The 16,712-nt window shown below is 41.3% G+C and overlaps 1 pseudogene; it reads right to left on the reverse strand.

Annotated features, from left to right (window-relative positions):
• Positions 1-8,760: 8,760 nt before the first annotated feature.
• On the reverse strand, positions 8,761-8,944 carry LOC121821833 (U1 spliceosomal RNA; annotated as a pseudogene).
• Between the last annotated feature and the right edge of the window lie 7,768 nt (positions 8,945-16,712).

The following is a 16,712-nucleotide window of genomic DNA, read 5'->3' on the forward strand; positions in this document are numbered from 1 at the left end:
CTGGAAGAAGGAAAAAAAAACGCATCTTATTGTAGGTACCTGGCATGTATAACTCTGGCTTTGAAGCCTACTTAACGGCTGTAGGGCTCAAGTCACATCATGTTCCTGCCCTCTGGGAAGAAGGGGATTTTGACCTTACAGTCATAGGACCAGACCATCTTGGAAAAGAAACAAATACTTGAGTGCTGAGAGTTAATCATATTCCTCAATTCATAGCTGATTGTCATTATTAGTGCAGATAAAGCCCCCTCCTGCTTTATGGCATTTTATTTGTTACTGTTCACTCATGTTTTCCAAGCTAATACGCACGAATCTTTATAAATATGTGGTATGGGTGTAATCTTTGCTGTTTCTCTGCAGGTTTTAAATGACATTGTACAGCATCTGATCTAAAAGCCTGGGTTGGTGTCTGGGGTATTAAGTAGAGCTTCCCTTCCATAGGACCTCAGGATAATGTGCTGATGAATAGACTATGAGACTTTATTGCATTTATATGGTTTTCTGTGCCCTTTGAAATGTGATTAGTTCTTTTAAGGATCATGGACCCTTATGATACTGAGCTCATAAATAATTAAATCCAATTAATACTCCAGACTGAACCAAACCTAATTCATTTCAAGTTCTGGTTCTCAGCAGAGGAAGCCTCGGTTCGCTACTTCTGAAATAATATCGCACCTTATTCCAGCTTCCCTTCCATTCATTTTGGTAGCAAAATACAGGGACAAAAGAGAAAGAATTGGGCAGGTGGGATTTACATTCAAATAGGCTACTTTATTAATTAAAGAGATTTGAGAAGAATAGAGAGAATGATCCAGCAAAGTATATGCTTCTAAAGTTTGTCTCTAAAAATAATTGCTGAAATGAGAAATAATGTTTGAAAAGGCACTAAGATAATATAAAGCTCATCAGTATATGTCTCTCTGAAGGCACTACCCTGCCTCTATCCCCTTCACCTCTCAAGCTGCCATTTCCCTTGGTTCCGTGTTTCTCATGCTTGTGTCAGCCCCTGTGGTTTTTCTGTTCATGACTGCATTGTTCCGGAGACTTGGCCTTTATATACATGGTCACATACTTGCAGCTCCTTTTTAATTTGGAAAACGGCAGATATTTTCATATTAATGTGTATGACTCTGATTCATTCAAATTCTCCTGTGGCTGAGTATTTTGTCTAGGAGCAAAAGTGCTGTTGAAAAAAATGCTCCTTGACCTACGGTGCGCATGGGAGGAAATGTCCCTCCAACGCGTGGCCATTGGTTGATAGGCACAAAATGCAAACTATTCAGAGGAATAATCTTGCCTTTCAGTTTGATCTTAACAAAATATAGGCTTAAAAAAGAGCAGGAGGGGTCGGAGAGATGGCTCAGCAGTTAAGACCACTGGCCATTCTTCCAGAGGACCTGGGTTCAATTCCCAGAACTCACATGGCAGCTCACAAGTATCTGTAACTCCAGTCCCAGAGGATCCCCGGTCTGTTGTGCTCCTGGGTCTGTGTGTTCCAGCATTTACTTAGAGCCTTGCTGCTCTGCCTCACTGGCTTTCTGATAATATCAACACTAGTTATTGATAGGGTTTCTTAGATAATGGCATTTATGAGCACTGGTGGACATATACAGGAGAAAATGAAAACCAACTGTTGTTTCAGTATTAAGAAGTAACTACGAGGAAGCGCTGAAGAGATGGTTCAGTGGTTAAGAGAACTGACTGTTCTAGAGAACTCACGATCAGTCCCCAGAACCCACATGGAGGCTCACAACGTTCTGGAACTCCAGTCCTGGAGAGTCCAATGTCTTCTGACCTGTGAGGGCACCACACACCTGTGGTGCACAGACATGCAGGCAAAACACCCATATAAATAAAATAAAAACGAGTAAATCTTTTTTTAAATACCTCCAATTGTTATACGCTGAGTTCTTCAGACAAACTCGCTATCAATCTTCCTTTATTGTTTTTGTTTTCTAAAGATATCATTTAAAATTTTTAATTATGTGTATGTGTGCCTAGGTGTGAGTATATGCACGTGTATTGGGGTGCCTGCAGAGAGCAGAAGAGGGTGTCAGACGCCCTGAGCTGGAGTTACAGGGGTTGTGAGTCACCCCACATCGGTGCTGAGAACGGAACTCAGGTCCTCTGCTAGAGCAGCAAGCATTCTTTTTCTCTCTCTCATACACTGCATCCCGACCGCAGCCTCCCCTCCCCCTCTCCTCCCAGTCTCTCACCACCACCGTCACCTCTGTTAGGAGTCCCACAAAACCCCCAAGCTGAACAATCACAATGCATATGCAGAGGACCTACCAAAGACCCATGCAAGCTCCATGACTGTCGCTTCAGTCTCTGGGAGCCCCTAAGAGCCCTGCTTAATTCAGTCTGTGGATCCTGCTCTCCTCGTGTCCTCGTGTCCTCGACCCCTCTGGCTCCTACAATCCTTCCTTCCCTTCTTCTGTGGGTTTCCCCAAGCTCTGTCCAATGTTTGGCTGTGGGTTTCTCCATCTGTCCCTACCAGCTGCTGGAGGAAGCCTCTCAGATGATAACTGGGCACCAACCTATGAGTACAGCAAAATATCATTACATTGACTTTTAAAAAACATTTATTATTATTTTCTTTCTTTCTTTTTATTTTTTTTATTTTTTTATTTTTTTGGTTTTTTTGAGACAGGATTTCTCTGTATAGCTTTGGAGTCTTTCCTGGAACTCGCTTTGTAGCCCAGGCTGGCTTCAAACTCACAGAGATCTGCTTGCTTCTATCTCCCAAGTGCTGGGATTAAAGGTGTGCGCCATCACCACCTGGGAACACTTGTTATTATTATTATTATTATTATTATTATTATTATTATTATTATTATTATTATTTGGCCAGTCCTGTTTGGTTCTATCCTAGGTCTCTCGGCCCTCCAGCTTCCAGTTCCTGGAAAACCAGGCAGTGTCAGTCATGGACTCCCTCTCATGGCGAGGGCCAGGGCCGCAAGTTAGACCAGTCATTGGCTGGCCACTCCCACAGTCTCTGAGTCACCATTGCCCCAGCACATCTTGCCGGCAGGACAGGTGTGGGCTGAAGGTGTTGTGACTGCATTGGTGTTTCAGTCCCACCCCTGGGAGCCTAGCCTGGCTACAGAGGATGGCCGGTTCAGGCTCCATGCTCTCCTTTATTGGGAGTCCTCTCCAGAGTCACCCTCATAGGTTCCAGGTCGTTTCCTGTACTAGTTTTTCACATCACCCCCCCCAATGCCTCCCAGTTCCTGTCATCTCACCCCATACTCTCTCCCTCCACCCCTCCCTCCTCCACCTGACCCCTTCTCTTCCCATTCCCACCCACCCCCAGTCCATCCACAGGACCTATTCTGTTCTCCCTTCCCAGGGAGATCCATGTGTCCTCCTCACCCCCGAACCCTCCTTGTTACTTAGCTTCTCTGGGTCTGTGGACTGTAAATGTGATTATCCTTTACAGTTAATATCCACTTAATGTTGCTTGAGTTTTCCGCCTTGCCCACATTTACGTGGCTTATTTCTTATATTACTTTTACTTTCTCTTTAAAGACTTTATTTTTTAAACTTTCTATTTCTTTATATAACTGTCTATGTTCCTTTTCCTCTCTCTTCCAAGCCCCAGGAACCCGCCAGTAACTCAAACCGGCGGCTGCCGCTCATTTGAGAGAGAGAATTAGGAACTGTGGGGCGTTTACCGACGTCACCGTTCCTGGAGAACTTACCGACGTCACCGCTCCGTGTGTTGAGTTCTGAATCCTCTTTACCACCACGCGAGGATTCTTCTCAGATCACACTTTATTGGAGCACCTCTTGGTTAAGGGACTTTGTCTTTAGTATTTTTTTTTTTTCATAACACCGGCCTTTATCCCTGTTCAACTTATAGTGAGGACATACCATGTTTGACTTTCTGGGTCTGGGTTGCCTCACTCAGGATGAGTTCCATCCATTTGCCTGCAAATTTCCTACTGACTCCATAAATATGGATCCATGTTTAATCACCCCGCACAAAACTCAAGTCCAAGTGGATCAAAGACCTCAACATAAAACCAGATACACCCAACCTGCTAGAAGAGAAGGTAGGGAATAGCTTTGAACCCATTGGCACTGGAGACAACCTCCTGAACAGAACACCAATAGCACAGGCACTAAGATTGATAATTAATAAATGGGACCTCATGAAACTGAAGAGCTTCTGTAAGGCAAAGGACACTGTCAATAGGACGAAATAGCAACTTTCACTTGCTTGGTTAGAGTTACACCAAGATATTTGATACTGTCTTTCGCTACTGTGAATGGTATTGTTTCCCAGATTTCTTTTTCAGTCTGTTCACCGTTTGTATATAGGAGGGCTACTGATTTTTTTTTTTTTTGAGTTAATCTTGTATCCAGCCACTTTGCTGAAGGTTTTTATCAGTTGCTTCCACGAGGAGTTCCCTGATGGAATTTTTCAGGTCACTTATGTATACTATCATATCATCTCCCAATAATGATACTTTGACTTCTTCCTTTCCAATTTGTGTTTTCCTTCGGTTTTCTTACTGCTCTAGTTAGAACTTCAAGTGTTATGTTGAATAGATAAGGAAAGAGGGGACAACCTTGTCTTGTTTCTGATTTTAGTGGAATTGCTTTGAGTTTTTCTCCATTTAATTTGATGTTGGCTATAGGCTTGCTGTAAACTGCCGTCATTATGTTTAGATACGGCCCTTGTATCCCTAATCTCTCCAAGACTTGCAGCAAGCATTTTATTTATTTATTTATTTATTTATTTATTTATTTATTTATTTATTTATTATTTTTTGTTTTGGTTTTTCAAGACAGGGTTTCTCTGTGTAGCATTGGAGCCTGTCCTGGAACTCACTCTGTAGCCCAGGCTGGCCTCGAACTCAGAGATCCACCTGCCTCTGCCTCCTGAGTGCTGGGATTAAAGGAGTGTACCACCAACGCCTGGCTTAGCAAGCAGTCTTAACCAGCTGCTGTTTGTTTCATTGAGATGGGATCTTCTTACACAGCCGTGGCTGAGCTGGAACTCACTGTATAGCCCATGGTGGTCTGAACTCAAAGCGATCTTCTTTCCTCAGCCTCCCATGTGCTAGGATTTTATCAGGGTGTGTCATAACACCTAGCCACCCCTCCTTTTTCTTTTTTCTTGCAGTTGGGTCAAAATATAGGTATCATTTCAAAAACTGCTTTAGTGAAATATAATTTACATGCTGCATAATTCACTCATTTAAAACATATGAATTTAGTGATTTTTAATATCTTTGCAGAATTTCATAACTATCACTGTAATCAATTTTGGAATACATCTGGGGGTCTAGCTCAGTGGCAGAGTGTGTGTTTAGCAGCAAAAGACACTGGGTTCAAACTGGGCCTAGTGGTGCATGCTTTTAATCTCAACACTCAGGAGGTAGTGCAGATGGATCTCCATGAGTTCAAGGCCACCCTGGTCTATGTACCTAGTGAGTTTCAGGATAGACAGAGCAACATAGAAAACAAGCAAGCAAGTAAACAAATGACATTGTGTTCAATCACAGGTTAGACCCACAAACAAACAAACAACAACAAATAAACAAACCAACCCCCCCCCCCAAATAATGTTAGGTTATTTTCATTATTCCCCCCAAATAGCCCCATGACCAAACCTTACCCTCTGACTTCTGGATTTAGGTAACTTCACCTATGTTCTGTCTCTATAGACTTTAATGCTCTAAACATCTCACAGAGACAAATCATACAAAATGTGGCGTTTGTGACCAGTTTCATAAACTCAGCATGCTCTCCAAGTTCATCCACGCTGTAGCATGTATGAAGACTCCATTCCACACAATGTTCCCTTATATGGATAGAACTTTGTGTCAGCCAGACTTTTGTTTATGGACACTGGGATGTTTTCTGCTTTGGTGCTGAGTGTGGAAGGATGCTGTGACCATTTGTGTATACATTTCTGTGTGGGCATATGTTTTCATTCTCGCAGAAATGCATGCTGACTCATATCATAATTATATGTTTAACTTGTTGAAGACCCTCCAGACTGTTTTCCAAGGCAGCCGCACCCTGATGACATTCACACCAGCAGAGTGTGAGGGTTCTGACATGTCTCCATCCTTGTAACTAGCTGATGTCTGCCATTTGGTCCTAGGGAGACCAAGTGCTGTCCCACTGTGGTTCTGCTTTGCATTTCCCTGAGTATTTCATGAGAACGTCTACCATTTGTGTATCTCCGAGGAAATGTTTAAACACATCCATTTTAAATATTGGGCCAGGCATGAAGGTACACACCTTTAATCTCAGCACCCTGGGGGCAGAGAAAGGAGGATCTCTATAATTTCCAGGCCAGATTGGTCTACATAAGGAGTTCCAGGCCAGTCAAGGCTACATAAAGAGACCTTGTCTCAACAAAACAAAAATGCCAACAGCCAATAAGTAAAAAGATAGACAAATAAGTAAAATTGAGCTGTCTTTTTATTGTTGAGTTAGTTGTGTGTGTGTGTGTGTGTGTGTGTGTGTGTGTGTGTGTGTGTGTGTGTGTAGTGTGTGTAGTGTATTCTGGATATAAGTCAGTATCAGATTTCTGGCTGACAAGTATCTTCACCCACTTCTTCATTTCTTGATGGTTTCCTTTGAAGCGTAAAAGGTTTCAATTGTGATGCAGTTCAGGTCATCATGTTTTTCTCTTCGACTCTTGTACTTTTAGACTCATGTCTCAGAAAGGCCAAGCCTTATTTATCTTCAACAAAATATTTCAAATGCATTAAAGTCATATAAAATAAAATGATTAGTATTTTTCTTTAAATTATCTGGCTTTATTAAGCCTTTAGAGACTTGGCAACATTAGAAAAGAAGGCAAGGAAACATTGTCTTAAAAAAACCCAACACTTCAAGACAGCGCTTTGGAGATGGCTCAGCAGTTAAGAGCAATGGCTGCTCTTTTAGAGGAGCCTGCTTTGGTCCCCAGCACCCACTGGGAGGCTCACAACCATGTGTACCTACCACTCCAGAGCATCCAACTCCCTTTTCTGTCCTCTGTGGGCACCAGACAGACATATGATGCACAGACATACATACAGTGGTTTTTTTTTTTAATTTGCAGTGATTTAAAAACAACAACAAAAAAACCCCAAAACTTCAAGCAAACACCCTACCCCCAAATAGATTAATTTCCATTTTAAAAACAAAATAGCTACAGTACAAAAATGTAGACAGTAGAGAAAAAGGACAAAGCTCCCATGCTCACTACCCTAAATGTCATCATTATCTTTTTCATGTATTTTCTTCCGGTACTTAAAAAAAAAAGTACATCTTTGAAGAACTGCATAACAGATATGGCGATTTTTGTTGTTGTTGTTGTCGGGGTTGGCGAGATGGCTCAGTGGTTAAGAGCACTGGCTGCTCTTCCAGAAGACCAGGCTTCAACTCCTAGCACAGTATGGTGGCTCATACTGTCTGTAACTCCAGTCCCAAGGGATCTGACACCCTCTCTTGGCCTTTATGGGCACCGCATGCACATGGTGCACAGACACACATGCAAGGCAAAACACCCCCACACACATATAAAAGGAAAACATTTTTAAAAATTATATTCTGTGCTGATTCATACCATAAAGATACATGCTCAGCTATGTTCATAGCAGCACTATTTGTAATAGCCAGAACCTGGAAACAACCTAGATGCCCATCAACGGAAGAATGGATGAAAAAAATGTGGTACATATACACAATGGAGTACTACTCAGCAGAGAAAAACAATGAAAGCATGAAATTTGCAGGCAAATGGATGGAACTAGAAAAAATCATCCTGAGTGAGGTAACCCAAACCCAGAAAGACAGTTATGGTATGTACTCACTCATTGGTGGATTCTAGATATAAAATAAAGAACAATCAGACCACAACCCATAGAACCATAGAGGCTATATATATAGCATGGAGGTCCCTAGGACGACTGTGGCATATAATAAATTTCAGTTTTACTCAATTATTGAAAAAAATAGCCAAATGAATGGAAACACATGAACTATGAACCAAAGGCTGAGGGGCTCCCAGCTGGATCAGGCCCTCTGAATAGGTGAGACAGTTGATTGGCTTGATCAGTTTGGGAGGCATCTAGGCAGTGGGACCAAGTCCTGTGCTCATTGCATGAGTTGGCTGTTTGAAACCTGGAACTTATGCAGGGACACTTGGCTTAGTCTGGGAGGAAGGGACTGGACCTCCCTGGACTGAGTCTACCAAGTTGATCACAGTCCTCGGGGGAGGACTTGTCCTGGAGGAGGTGGGAATGGAGGGTGGGCTGGGGGCAAGGGGAGGGCATGGGACGGGGGAGAATAGGGGAACCCATGGCTGATATGTAGAACTGAATGGTATTGTAAAATAAAAAATATATATCACAAAAATAAATAAATAAATAAATAAAAATTATATTCTGTTACCGTTTTGCCCACTGTAGGGCAGTCTATGCTTCTCTCCAGTTTTCCCCACTATTATTTATACCAACTGCAGGCTACACCAAATGAATGTATTACAGCAATAATTTATTAAATAGTTGGGTATTTTTCAGGGTCCTTCTGCTTTCCTTTTTTCCTATTATGAATAAAACATAGATGAATATTTTTCTTGCTTGTAGCTATTTCCTTGTTTGACAGTACTTCTCTCCTGCAATTAAGTTGCTAAATTAAAATTACAAACTTATTTATGCTTCCTTATCTATATTGCCAACTTACTTTCCAAAATGTCTGCATTGTTTTAATTTGCTATGCTGATGACTGATGATTTTTTTTTCTTTAGGGGAGAGTACAGGAATGCAGTCCCCCATTATCACAAATTATGTGATCCAGTTTTCCTTATTTGGGAAAACTGTAGAAAAGGTAGATTCACTATGGCCTAATTCTCATCCCACGTGCAAAGGGTGAGCCTCACCCTAGGAAAGCTACCTTCCTGTTTATGATGTCTCCCCTGCCAGGAAAGTATGATGGGGATATTTTGATTATCCGCATTTTTTAAAAAAATACCTTCATAGCCAGGTGGTGGTGGTGGAGCACGCCTCTAATCACAACTCTCTGGAGACAAAGGCAAACAGATCTCTGAATTCAAGGCCAGCCTGGTCGACAGTGTGACCAGGCCAGCCATGGCTACACAGAGAAAACTTGTTTTGTCTCAAAAACAAACAAACAAACAAAACAACAAAAACCTTCCTAACTTGATTGAGAACAAGAGGGCTTCTTATGTTTTAATCTGTATTTCATTTTACCATTACTTAGCTCATACTTAAGGCATCTCTTCTTAGGCAGACCTTGTAGCTTTATTTCCTTTTAACTATTATTAATGTGAGAATCACTCAGACTTGTCATACATTAAATATGTAGCTATCTATAACTAAACATTAATATTTCAGGGGATCTGTTTCTTCAAAGTTTCATTTCAACAGATAATATATGTTTGTAACTTTGTCATAGAGATATAACTCCAATACAATTTTCTGTACCTGCTAAACCAAGGCCTATAAGGTAGGGAGAATCTCTTCTACTGAAGACAAAAGAAAGGCAAGTGAGGTAGGAAGACAGATTAGCAAGAAGGCATGTTCAGAAAGACAAAGTACTATTATGCCTTAATATTGTTCATGTTAAAATTTTATAGCCAAGTTCTCATCATTTTATATTCATCTTTCAGTATGTAATTATTTTAAATATAGACTATTATTCTAATTATCTCTAATTAAAAGCACTTTCATATATCAATGTATATTCTAACAAAAAGGAGCTTTGAATTCATTCCATTTTATAATACAGTCTCCAGTTCTCAGAAGTAATTTTATATGTAGGCAGTAACTCTTGGGGTGTTCCTTTAGATAAGCCATGAATTTTAAAACTAACTCACATTTTTATTTTATTGTCCTACAAGAATAAATGCTAGAGGACTTTTCACTAAGTGTTTCAGGCCTTCATTAAGTACTTTTCTTTTATCTGATTATGTGCATGCTGCTTTCAATGAATACTAACTGCTCCTATTTGGCATTCTATTTCATAGTGAGGAGGTAGATTCACCACAGCCTAATTATCATTATGATTCCATTAGCCAGGTAGTCCTCTGAGACCACAAGACGGTGTCCTGTTGTTTTCAGTTGTGGTCAGTCATCAATCCACAGAATTAATGCACAGTTAAGTCAAATCAGGAATATCCTTATTCAGATGGCTCATTTGAAAAAAAAAAACATAAAAAACTAGAATTAAGAAAGCATTTAGGGCAATTCCAGAATATAGATCTTCTTCATTCCTTTTGATAGGAGCACAATAGAAGTGTACATAGTAATATATCTATTACCTCCTACTCAAGTGTGAACACCCCCCTTCCCGCATCCTCACAATGTATTATTCTAGCACTTAGAGGGCTGTGAAGGTGTGCAAGCCCATCTTACCTTTCAGCTTCACTTCTCCCCCATTATTACATTCTTCCTTGCCTGTGGTCAGTCCCTTCTTTCTTCCTTCCCTTCCTCCCTCCCCCCTACTCTCTCTTTCCCTTTCCCTATCACCACCTTAATTGCATCAAGGTCCCCTTTTGGGTTTCAATGCAAAATGTTCCCCAGTGGCTCAAGGATCTGAACCCCTGATCTCTAGCTAGCGGCACTGTTTAGGAGGTTGTGAAGCTTTAGAAAGAGGGGTCACTGGGAGCCACCTCACTTCCTGGCCTCTCTCTGCTTCCTGACTGCAGATGCAATGAGACCAGTCCTTCACTACCTGCCTCCATGCTTTTCTCACCTCGATGGACTGTATGTTCTCAAACTGTAAGCCAAAACAAGCTCTTTCTGACTCCCGATGGTTCTTGTCAGGTGTTTGGAGATTGTAACAAGAAAATTAACTGATGTATCTATCCCTCCTCTTGGTACCTTTGAATATTGCCAACAACTTATTTGTCTCAACCCTATTCTTCTTTTCATCATAACATTTCTATTTTTATTGTCTTGCATCATCAAAGTAACTTACGTCTATTATAGAATCTACAAAAACACCAGGAAGAAAGAGAAAGTAATGGGAGCTAATTGTTATTCCAACTTTCAAATTATTGTTGTATTTCCTTTATGGCTAAACATGAAAAGGCCAAACACCTGGCTGAATGGCAGGTGTCTGTCCTGCCAGCACTCTAAAGGCAGAGGCAGGAGGATGATGAGTTTAAGGTTTCTTGAAGCAAAACATAAAAAAACAAAACAACAAAACCCAAACCCACCAGGAACAAATCAGGTTCACAGTAGATACATTTTTGTATCTGGCTTTTTCAGTTCACAGTCACCATCAGCATTTTGCCTGTAATTTGTGTAAAATTTTAAATATTCTATTGAGAAGACATTGGAGTATTGAGAAAATTAGAAGGAAGCCACTCATTATTTTATCATTTCAAGATAATCACTTTAAAAAGCTGTGGTAGATTTCTGGTCCTCCCTCCTTTCTCTCTCAAATGCTCTAACACTGAGCCAAACTTTCTGCCATGAATAAGACTTAAAAAAAGACTTATTATGCATATGAGTACTCTATCTGCAGGTACACCTTATGCCAGAAGAGAGCATCAGATCCCACTATAGATGGCTGTGAGCCACTATGTGTTTGTGGGCAACTGAACTCAGAACCTCTGGAAGAGCAGCCAGTGCTCTTAGCCACTGAGCCATCTTTCCAGCCCTGAATATGACTTTTTAAAAAAACCACAAAGTCAGACTGGTGAGATGGCTCAGAGGATAAAGTGCTTGCCATCAAGCTTGGTGACCTGATTTAATCTCTGGAATTCACATAGTAGAAGGAAGAGAAATGACTCTTGGGAGTTGTCACTCGATCCCACAGGCATGTCACAGTATGTGTGGGGCTGCACAAACGCATGCGTGCACGCGTGCACACGCGCACACACACACACACATACACACACACAAATAGATTTTAAAAAAAGAGAGACAATAAAAAACCCACAAGAAGTAGATCATAGACTGCATACATTTTGTGAAATAATATTCCTTGCTACAATAAGTCTTCTGTGTCTCCAGGCTCCACATCCATGGACTCAAGCAACCCAACATCCAAAATATTTTTAAAAATTTGTGTCTGTAGTGAATATGTATAAACTTTTTTGGCCATTGTTTGTTCAGTGGTGAGTAGAGCATTTTCACAGTAGTAGGTATTATAAGCAATGTGGAGGTGACGTAGGATGCAGGCAGGCTAAATACAAATACCATGCCCCTTCATGTGAGTGACAGGAGCATCTGAAGACTCTGGTATTCACTGTGGGTGGGAATGGCTCTTGGAATCCATTTTCTACCCATACTGATGGATGAATATACTTACCACCACATTCTGAGTTTGGGGGAAAAAATAACAACTGGACAGAAAGGGCCTTTGCTCTCTAGATCTTATAGTTTAGTGGGGAGAAAGACAAGAAGCAAACAAATATGATTGATCAGCAGGTACTGATGCCATGCCCTTTGGATAAAGCAGGAAGAGGGTTGGAGATTGACATAGAGGGTGTTAGCTCTTTTGTGTAAGTTTTCAGGTAGACGGGGTCCCCTAATGAAAAATAATTCTACACAAAAACACTGCATTATTTTTTCTGGAATTTGTGTTGCCAGTGGTATTAGTGCAGTGTTGTGTGTAACATGCAAGTCTTTCCATTCTAAATTCCTATTTTATACTTGTGTTAGTCCTAATTTTTTCTTTTCCCTCTCCCCTCTCCTCCTCACTTCCCTGCTCTCTTTTCTTCCTCTTTTTGGAGATACTCTTTTTCTATAGCTCTAGCTAGCTTGGTACTTGCTATAAGCTCAGGGTGGCCTTGGACATATGGCTGTCTTCCAGCCTCGTCCTCCTGAGTACTGGGATTACACACCACCATGCCAGGCTTATGTTACTTTTCTTTAAAGGGTTCTTAATTTGTATTGCTTCAGGCCTCAGGAATCACTGCCAGGCTGTAAGTGGGACTAAGAGATGAAACTCCCCAAAGAGAGTTGAGTAGATGGATAGTCATTGGCTGTGCTGACCAGAAATCCAGTCTTGCCCCACATACCACAGAGCTCAGGGCAGGTTTAGGATCTGGAGGCCCAAGGTACACGAAAAAGCAGGAAAGGAAATGGGGGGTGGGGGTGGGCTGAATATGTGCGTAATAAAATGTTATATTCTAGATCCTGGTGTCTTCAGTATGTGCCCCAAATCTGCCCTGCCCTGCCCCTCTCTACCCTGGAAGCTTGGTTTCCGGAGACTCGTTCTGTGAGCTATCATTATCAGTCATTTCCCTTCTTCTGACACTTCTTTTATTTCCCAACAAGTCAGGGACTTTTGAAAATGGAATGTCTGCTTGCCTTCAGATAAGCCCCTGGACGCGACCACATGTTCGTTTATTTCTTAACTTAAGGAATTTTGAAACCAGACCAATTTCTGCAGAAAGTGGATGATGGGAAGGCAGTCGGGAGATGACAGGAATTGAAGTCTGGGTCCTGCTGAGTCCTTAACATTCTGTTTGAGGAGATGTTTGCTTGGCAGACTTCCAGCCTGGATGCTAGGCTGAACACCCAAGGATGTGGCGGCATTCGAGATGCTACACGGGATGTTCATTTGCTGGTCCAGACAAATAGTGTGATAGACTTAGCATCACTTGTTTTGCTACTTTTGAGTCTTACGGCTGAGATCTTTGGCACTGCATGGATCCTGTCTTGTGCTGATAATCTGAATGGCTTTCTAGAATATCCTACTGAATGTACTTTAGACAGTTTTCAGGAGAGTTAAAAGTGGTAATAGATCACAAACAACGTAATTGCTTCATCACAGCAAAGCATTTCTAGTGTTTTAGACTGTTATGCTCCAAATCTAGAGAAAACGTCTCCCTCTTGTTCTTTTTCTTCCATACATATAAACACTCTGTTGCTCCGTAACCTTGGTTGGGTCCAGGAAGTCTCCTCAGATAGCACATTTCTCAGATGTCTAAGTCTCTTACATAAAATGGCACAGTCTTTGCATGCGAACCACACACACCCTCCCATATTCTTGGTGAGAACCATACACCCGGGAGAAGATGAATAAGGCTGGTTAGCCATTCTTTCTCCAGTGAAAGGAGCAGCAGAAAGCACTCCTGTGACCAAGGGAACCCAGCTCCTGGGGTTTCTAGCTGCTGATGTCATGATGCTGTTGGCATCTCTTCCCTCAATTCCTTTAATGTCAAGGACTTCAGGCTTGAGATAGAAGAAGGGCATGAGCGTCTGTGGGCGGAGAGGAGATAGAAAGGTCGTGCTCTGACCTGGGACAGTCAGAGTAAAGTGGAACACGTCAGGAACAGCATGTAGGCACATGAGTCAGTGACAAGAATAGCCCAGGAAATAATGACCTTTGTTCTTGGCATTTGAGATTTGCAGAAGTGGAAAGCATGCAGCGACCATGCAGTTCGGGCCAGATGTGCCTCCTGCAGTCCCCCCACTAGAAGGCACTGTCAGTTTGCAGGCAGCCATCACTTGCTGTGAGAAGGTACCCACATGTCTAGGACCATCCATCTACCACTCACAGAAACCATACAATTAAAGCAGCTTGTTCAACAGAATTTGGAGGACCCTTGCTCAAAGTCCACATTGCCAAGAACCTGGTTTTAATAAGCCTGACTTCCTTGCCTCAACAGTTTGTGTCGTGAGTTTATTGAACCATCATGTGAGCAGCCAGACTTGTGTCCAGTGATACAAGTACAAGATATGACCCACAAGGTTGAGGACGTCCTCCAAAATGTGTCTTCTGACTTTGTGACGGGAAGTGACCTCAGTCAAAAGAAAAGGACGGTGCACACAGAGTCTGAAACATTTTGCTAGGCTAAAATAAAGATGAAAAACAAGATAAAATGTAAATGGAGTGGGCTCAGGAGTTAAGAGCACTGATTGGCTGCTCTTCCAAAGGGCCCAGGTTCAATTCCTAGCACCCACATGAAGGTTCACAACTGTATATAATTCTAGTTCCAGGAAATCTAATGCCGCCTTCTGACTTCTGCCTCTACCAGGCAAGCAAGTGGTACACGGACAGCATGTATAAAGGGAAACACTCCCACACATAACATAAAATAAAATTTAAATTGTGCCTTATAATTTTATACCAAATAAAGCTTGCTAAGATTTTTTTAAAACTGTAATTTCCAGATTTAATGTATTTAAAAAAAGAGAAAATTTCACATACTAGGGACACAAATAGATAAGTTTCTAAACAAAAACTCACAAGGTGATTACAGACCTTACAAGTAAGGTTTAATCAGAAAGTTGTTTCTGAAAATGTCTAAAGTAACACAACCAGGAATGTCCTTCCCAGTATTATATGTGACTGAAAAAAACGCTGGAACACAGGGCCAGTGACAGGAATTTGCAAGTAGATATTTATACACAGAGAGGCCGCTGGCATCCAAGGATACCACTAAACATCTTATAATGGATAGAAAATGCTTAATAGCAAATAGTCATCTGACCTACAATAAAAATATATTCAATAGCTATTGATGAGTACTAGGGCTATGCATGATTTAATTTTTTTTTATGTTTTTCTGTACTTTTCAAGGTTTCTTATAATACATGTATTACCTTGAAAAATCAGTTAAAGAAATATATTCCATGCAAGTGAACGATCAAGGACTGATCTGTTCTGTAAACAGTGCCAAGAGTTTGATGGATTTTGTTGACAGGGAGCCTACAGTCTTGTATGAGATTAACCGAGATATAATATCTAGAATGAATGACTCATGGTCCCATCTCTCTGTGTGGGCTAGATCCCACATGTGGGCTCTCATGTGCAGGAGAAGGAATATCATAAAAACATGCATGGAGTATATTCTGTAAGACCTCTAGTTACTACCAGATACAGAAACACACACACACACACACACACACACACACACACACACACACACACACACACGAAGGGAATTTATTGGAATAACTTACAGGATATGCTCCAGCTAACCCAACAATGGTTGCCCATGAATGGAAGGTCCAAGAATCTAGTAGTTGTTCAACCCACGAGGCCGGATGTCTCAGCTGCTCTTCAGTGTATGTGGGAACCCTGAAGAAGTCAGCTCTAACGCCAGTGAAGGAATGAATTTGCTAGTGAGTGCTAGAGATGTAGGCAAAGAGCAAGCTTCCCTCTTCCATGTCCATTATACAGGCCGCCAGCAGAAGGTGTGGTCCATATCAAAGGTGCATCTTTCCACCTCCAAAGATCTAGATTAAAGATTTATCGTCCACCTCAAAGATACAGATTAAAAGTGGGTCTTTCCAGCCGGGCGTGGTGGCGCACGCCTTTAATCCCAGCACTCGGGAGGCAGAGCCAGGAGGATCTCTGTGAGTTCGAGGCCAGCCTGGGCTACCAAGTGAGTTCCAGGAAAGGCGCAAAGCTACACAGAGAAACCCTGTCTCGAAAAACCAAAAAAAAAAAAAAAAAAAAAAAAAAAAAAAAAAAAGTGGGTCTTTCCAATTCAAAAGACTGAATTAAGAAAGAATTCCTCATAGGTGTGTCTAGTAATTTGGGTTTTAGTTAATTCCAGATGTGGACAAGTTGATAACCAAGAATAGCCATTATAGTTAGGAAAGTTTAATTCACAAATTGGGTATAATATGGGACTAATAATAGTCATAGAAATATAATAAAAGTTATTTGAATGCCTCTGTCTTTCTCTCTCAATACCTTATTCTTAGTATACTGTACTTACCCTTGTGATATGAGATAATAACGATACCTGCAAGAGAAGCTTGCTGTAG

The sequence above is a fragment of the Peromyscus maniculatus genome, chromosome 12 (assembly GCF_049852395.1).
Source record: "Peromyscus maniculatus bairdii isolate BWxNUB_F1_BW_parent chromosome 12, HU_Pman_BW_mat_3.1, whole genome shotgun sequence".
Classification (NCBI taxonomy): Eukaryota; Metazoa; Chordata; class Mammalia; order Rodentia; family Cricetidae; genus Peromyscus; species Peromyscus maniculatus.